At 29.8% G+C, this 6,024-nt stretch overlaps 1 long non-coding RNA gene across 1 annotated transcript; it reads left to right on the forward strand.

Annotated features, from left to right (window-relative positions):
* The first annotated feature begins 345 nt into the window (after positions 1–345).
* Positions 346–3,998, forward strand: LOC132735550 (uncharacterized). Its single transcript, XR_009626468.1, has 2 exons — positions 346–752; positions 2,711–3,998. It is a non-coding gene; the product is annotated as an uncharacterized LOC132735550 (long non-coding RNA).
* The last annotated feature ends 2,026 nt before the right edge of the window (positions 3,999–6,024 follow it).

Genomic DNA, 6,024 nt, shown 5'->3' on the forward strand with positions numbered 1-6,024 from the left:
AGTGTACCCCTACCAATTTTACTTAAGCATAGCCCTGGCGTAAAAAGGCTGCAGCTCCATGGGGGATTAGGTAATAGGTCATAGGTTTTTCCATATAACTTGCAATACAAACTAGTGACTTCCATACCAATCATTGAATTTCTTTTGCAACCTGTAATTTCCATAGTTATCCCTTTGTAAAGTTACCAGTGGCTTTCATGGCAACCATTGACTTTGCATATCCTCAATAGCATACAACAAGATACCTTTTGACTTTTCATAGCATCCATAGTTTTTCCATAGCAACCCTATGACTTCCACAGCAAGTATTTACTTTTGACTTAGCAACCAGTGACTGGCAAAGCAACCATTGAATCTGTGCACTATTTCAGATGCAGAAATATACTTTGTAATCTTATCAGTTTAAGATTTTTTTCTGCTTTTCTTTCATAATTTACAACATAAATTAACTGTTCTTGTCATTATGAGTCTTTATGATCATAAAAAAAACTGAGCGATATAAGAGCAATCATGGACTTTAACTACATGTAAATATTAAAAAAGTAAGATCATGTTTTGCATAAATCCCCCATTAATGCTATAATTTGCGTTTATTATCATTTCAGCGGCATTGAATTATTTATGATGCAGAACCTCTTGTGACGGTTGCCATTATAAATTTGTGTGGTGATAGATCAATTTTATTGGGATGATGGGATATGCTTTGAACAACTTCTTAGGAAACAGTAGCTTCATGTTTCTTGCATGTCAAGGTAAGTTTATTGGCAGGTGAATTAAATTCAAAATAAAGATTAAAGAGTAAAATCGGAAATGATCTCCATGAAAGTATACAAAATGTGCTAATTCTCGAATGAACGTTTAAGATAATTTTCTTGAAAATCTATTCAACTTTATCCGGGTCCCGCAAGCAAAGTATGTTCAGTACATCTGCAAAAATGTAATAAAGTAAAGGTCATAAGTTGTTTAAGAAAGATAGTTTATGGCAAATGCACGTAAAAGAAAGTGATTAAAAGTGTTCGTATTTTTTGCAAAAAAAAAAACCAACAACAATAGCCTGGATCGCAGTATCTAAGACGTGTTGAACGTGTCCTATATGCCTGCATTGAATTTTTATAGTAAACTAACTATTGTGGGAAGCCGAAAAATTTCACGTAAACAGCGCGATTGTGTTTAAAGTAGTGCACCTTTAATGGACATTATTTCAAACGTATCTATAATATGATACAAATAAGTCCGGCTTTGCAAGCTATAAATTATTATAATGAATATGATTGAATTTCTTGCTTTAAATATGTGCTTCTAACATGTTTATAATTTATTTTTTTAAAGATATTGAAAAATGTTATTTACTGACTTTTGTAATAAATTTAAGTACCAAAACAAAAGAAAAAATATAAACATTTTCTTTAAGTATCAGTATTGATTCATGTCAACAAAGATGTTCAAAATATAATAAATGACTCTAAGGGTTTAACTCAATACAGGTTTGGAGTAGTACCTCTAGAAGCTTGCAGAAATTGTGATCACAAAATAGGCAAATATATTTTTTCGCCGATTCTTACATCTTTTTTTATTCATTATCATACTTAAAAATGTATGAAAAGATGAATTAGAGGTTTTAAAGTTCATCTTTTGCATGAAACGGCAAGATTTTGGCATTCAATCGCATTGTCCGGTATATACTGGAATACCGTTTTTAGTGTGGTCCTTCACAGTTTAAATAGGCAATTTTTAATGTTAAAAGAAATATTATTAAATATTTTTTTTGGCACAAAATGCACACGAATTAATTGGGACAAGGGGTAAATTGTAAATGATGAATGTGGTTAAATTTCAACGTTAGTTAATCTTGGGTTATGTTTCAGATGCATTTAGGGATGAAAAAACAAATATTAAAATAGAAAGTAACAGAATCCCCCTAAAGAAAAAAGTCCAGAACAAACAAAATGAAATGTTTGCTGGCTCGGTTTGATTGAGCCTGTTCATGGACGGTACTGAAAAGTGCAAGTTACCGTCCACGCCCCCTAGCACCGGCTTGAGCAGAATTCAACATTTAACACGAAAATGGTGAAATTTGAAAAAAGCGGCTTATGTACAGGTTAAAGGCAGCCGTGCGACCTATTTAATTTTGTAACTACGTACTAATGAATTTAGTACTCAGTGTTTTAAATTCTTTTTCTAAGCAGTGGATTTACTAAACTGATAAACAGTTAAGTAAATGTGTTACGATTCATTTGAAATACTGCAATTCTATTGTGCAAAAAAATAGTTTCAAACACTAATGATTTTTGGAAGCCAGAACTTTAATTCATTTATTTATTTATTTATTTTAGTTCATTTTATTTTTGAAAATCGGTTTATTAAATTCAGCGTTGTCATATTATTTGCGAAACATTGGTTGTTCTACCTATTAAGATAAATCGGATGTCTTCTCGAATCTAAATCATTCGAATGTCCGCACGTACATACCCAGATATTTGTTTCAGTTCGCAGAAGGTATGTTTGTTTGCTCTAGAAATCTAGATCGTGCCAAAATCTTAATACAAGATATCCAGTGTCTGTTTATCTACTGTACCAACAGCAAACCAGAAGATAAAACGTCGATGTTACTTTGAAAATATAAAACTAGTGCTAGAATAAAATCGTGCTATCTATACGGTTACAAAATGTTTTGACTAACCCATTTATCATTTTTTTATTCTCTTTTCAGAATATAAGCTTCAGTAAAATTACAGTGACAATGATGACAACGCTTCTACGAGAATTAAATTTAAAGACTTGACACCTGGTTCCTGGCATTACAGAAACACGAAAGAAAATTGCTCTAAATTTGTTTTGTATAATCTTCTGATTCATAGATCAACCGGAAACAGATTAGCAAATTTTGTATGGTTATACTATTTACTTTTTTCTTTAATGGGAATTTACGTGCACACAATTTTACCACCAAGGCTGCTGTCAAATATATTCCTGAGTTACTTCAAAATAGGTTTTGTGAATTACAGTCATAACGTAGAAAACATAATACAGAATTCATGGTGAAAACCTGTTTTGATTTAAGAAAATCTTATTGAATTAATTTTATTGTTTTATCCAATATGGGACATAAAGTATAGAGGGATAAGCAGAACGACTGGTTAAACTATCTTATGTTGGCGTCCAATTGACAGTCGATCCCCAATAGAGTTTAAATGCAATTGTAAAACAATACATTGACAAAATATTGTAAAGATCATTAAGATACTAAAAGTCGCTAAAATATTTCCCCATTTGCTTATGCTTTTCATATTTACACTAATTACAACGGACAAAAGTATATTCACAACTATCAAAAAGGCAAAATGGCGACTGTTTGGTCGGAAAGATAACGTACATGTAGTGCTAGTCTAAAGTTGCTTGTCCCATTATATTTTGTCCAAGATTCAATGAAAACGGATGTTACATATATACTGTATTATAAGATTTATAATCATTTTATTTTATTAGATATGCATGTATAAATTTCTTAAGCAATATTAGAGTAAAATGATATAAAAAGAATCATTAGACTTAAGCTATGCATGTATAAATTCTTTAGCAATTCAAGATTGAAATGGCACAACAAGAATTATTTGACAAAAACTAATTTATCATTAAGACTATTGTTAAATCTGACGAAGCAAATACTAATAGTCTTATAATTACATGTAATGAATTTTTGTAATTTAGTTTGATATTTTTTTACTTTTTACTTTTATATTTTTGTACAAATTAATTGAAATTGTAACATTAAGAAACTTTGAAAGGATGCTTCCAAAAGAAAATTTTATAAATTTGTACATGTTATAGTTTGCTTTTTTATGATATCTCAAATGATTTTTCAAATTTATATTATTGTACATAATATAGATGTTAATTAATTGTATTATAACTTATAACGAGTTTGCCATGTTACACTCGAGTAGTGTCCCTGGTTATACATTTACAACTTTTTATATAGGGCATATTACCTGTCAAAACTCTTTATAACTTGGTACATTTTGTAAATGACCCTTCACAATCTCCTTATGAGATCCTTGCATTCAATGAAAAACAAATCATCATTTATTTTGCTTAGTTGTGTTTATCAGTAGAAGGTTTGTTTGTATTCATTAAAAGCCCATTAAGCTCCAAAGAGCTAATTTCTCAAAAACTTTTCATTTTTGCCGTCACTTTTGGCCATTAATAGGTTTACTACATTTTGTTTTTGTTCAATTACATTTATGTAGTATTTTGTATGGAATTCAACAAAACTATTGTGTTACCATTTTGCTTCCTTACAATACGTAACTCTACATTCAACTTTTATGTCTTATGTTGTTTAATTTCTAAGATGGACTAGAGCGCTACTCTAAATCCATTTTTTATGTTTCTACAGTATGTTTGACAATAGAAGGTTATAATGTATATCTTAAATACAAAAAGTGAACATACTTATAATTGACTTGCAAAGCTATGTTCTAGTCAGATTTGACATATTTTGATCAAGTAGATTCATGTGTATATAGCTATTCATGTATGTATTGTTTTTTTGAATTACTTAATATTCCATCTTCTTTGTAAAGCATGATTTTAAACTTGCATTCAGGGAACAAAAAACATAAGAAAAAAGTGTATATGTTCGTTTACTATGTATATGTTATAAAAGTGTCAATATTACATAAAAAAACATTGAGAAAGATTAGACGTTAAAACGTTACTAAGACGTCATTTCTTTTCTCACAGATTGATATTCAAGGTTTTTTTTTTTTTTTTTTTTTTTTTTTTTTTAATTGTATGTTTTCTCTGAGGAAGGTAAAGGCATAGAGTTTAAATGTCAATAGTTTTAGTGTTCATTTTAAAGCTTAAGGCTTAATGTTTAGATATTGTGTGTGTATCATTGTCAAGTTGACTACTTACCAGTATTCCCAAAAGCATTTGGGAGATCAAGGACCATTATGCACTCTTGTAATTTGTTTCAGAAATTTTTGTATATGTGTATATAGTTTTCTTGATACAAATTTATATGATTTACAAATATTGTTGTTTTTTTTTTGTTTTAAGAATGTACAGAAATACAAATAAATTATAAAGAATGTGTATACATGAATCAGCGTCTCCCTCCGGTTGGCTTGTCAGTAGTCCGAACAGTATATGAAAAGTACAGGCGGTATAACATTCAATATTAATGGATAAACTATTACCCCTTTTATGATTTAAGAGATTTTGCACATTTGTACTTATGTTCTTCCCCGGAGCTTTACTACAAATGTATTGTCTGCATCAGGATTCAACTCTATAGATAAACATTGAATGCACTCCTGAAGAACTATAACTATTGTTTGCATACTTTTTGTGTCTCCTTGTATATTCCGTTTTGTAAACATAATAGTTCGAGGTATAACTGAGATAGTTTAGTTTTATAGATGAATATACCTTATTGGGCTAAAGATCAGTGCTCTTTAATCATTACTCGCGCATGCATTAGTTTGGAGTTATTGCCCTACATTCTGTTTCATATTTTATTTTGTTCGGGGCAAAAAGTTTTTAAAAAGTAGCATATCTGAAGTTCATAACTTTCTCAGCTAAGTCATATATAAAATGCAGTGATTATGAACAAAATTGTCTTAAAATTTATTTTAAATGATAGTCATTTGAAAACTATTTTGCTTAATTTTAGTTCAGAGCCATAGAGGAATGTTACGTTTCCGAAGTACCAATAGTCTATGTTGCAAAATTTTGGAATTATTGCCTTTTTGTCTATTTCATGTCTATTCTACATGAAAATATTTGGTTATACATATCGAAACAAAATGTTGAAAAATATGCAGGAAATAACAACAATAACTCTATGATACATAATTTTGGAGTTCTTACCTTAACTATAAGTCGATGTGATGTATGAATATGAAATCTCATTATACCCTCTTGGTAAAACGATATGTAGGGGTATTTGCACCCGGACAAGGTGGGTCAAGTTTGAAATTATGAAACTGATGATAGAGTTATTATTATCATAATAAATGT

Source organism: Ruditapes philippinarum, unplaced genomic scaffold, assembly GCF_026571515.1.
Source record: "Ruditapes philippinarum isolate M1 unplaced genomic scaffold, ASM2657151v2 ctg1390_1_1_1_1, whole genome shotgun sequence".
NCBI classification, from domain to species: Eukaryota; Metazoa; Mollusca; class Bivalvia; order Venerida; family Veneridae; genus Ruditapes; species Ruditapes philippinarum.